Raw genomic sequence first — 857 nt, forward strand, 5'->3', positions numbered from 1 at the left:
CTGTACCTCCCCTGCCTTTCGAGAACTCAATCTGCTGGTGAGACTGCCCAGACCATGCCCTGCACTCAAGACCTGCCTGGCCCCGGCCCCAGCCCTGGCCTCAGCTTCCCCAGGCCTGTGGTAGGCCCCGGACATCATGTCCCAGCCCTGGACATGAGCTTTTCCTGGTTGCCCTTTAACCTGGCCAAACTCTTCCTGTGAGGCTTTTTGAGACAGGCCTAAGGGACCACAGTGACCTCCCCATTTTTGTACTGGCAGCTGGATGGCCTAGAGCTGAACAAGACAGTACTGGATACCGTGGAGGCCAAGAAGCTGGCTCAGAGGCTACGGGAGGTGACCGGCCACACTGACCACTACTTTAGCCAAGACGTCCGAGTCACTGCCCGCCTGCTGGCCCACCTGTTGGCCTTTGAGAGCCACCAGCAGGGCTTTGGGCTGACAGCCACACAGGATGCTCACTTCAATGAGGTGAGGCTGTGCCCTGTGCTCCCGATGCCCTGGGCCTGGATCCCTGTTCAGGACCTTCCCGACCCCAGGGAAGAGAAGACCTTGGGCTCTCGCTCTCTTTCCTTGTCCTTTTTAGACCCACCCCCTTGCCTGCTGGGGCTCCTCCGGGCACCTGGCCAGACCTCTCAGGCCTGCCCTGTCCCCTCACACATCCTCACCTGGCTGAGCCCACTTTCCTCTCCCTCCTCCCAGAATCTGCTGTGGGCCGGCTCTGCACTGCTTGCTCCGGAGACAGGGGACCTGTGGGCAGCGCTGGGCCGGCGGGCCCCCGGGGCCTCCCCTGGCAGCGCGGGGCTGGTGCAGCATCTGGAGGAGTACGCGGCCACGCTCGCCAGGAACATGGAACTCAC

At 62.8% G+C, this 857-nt stretch overlaps 1 long non-coding RNA gene across 1 annotated transcript; it reads left to right on the plus strand.

The window, feature by feature from the left end:
* LOC120584343 (uncharacterized) lies at positions 1 to 851 on the plus strand. Its single transcript, XR_005648010.1, has 3 exons — positions 1 to 37; positions 259 to 468; positions 700 to 851. It is a non-coding gene; the product is annotated as an uncharacterized LOC120584343 (long non-coding RNA).
* Positions 852 to 857: the final 6 nt, after the last annotated feature.

Source organism: Pteropus medius, unplaced genomic scaffold, assembly GCF_902729225.1.
Source record: "Pteropus medius unplaced genomic scaffold, Ma_sr-lr_union100, whole genome shotgun sequence".
Classification (NCBI taxonomy): domain Eukaryota; kingdom Metazoa; phylum Chordata; class Mammalia; order Chiroptera; family Pteropodidae; genus Pteropus; species Pteropus medius.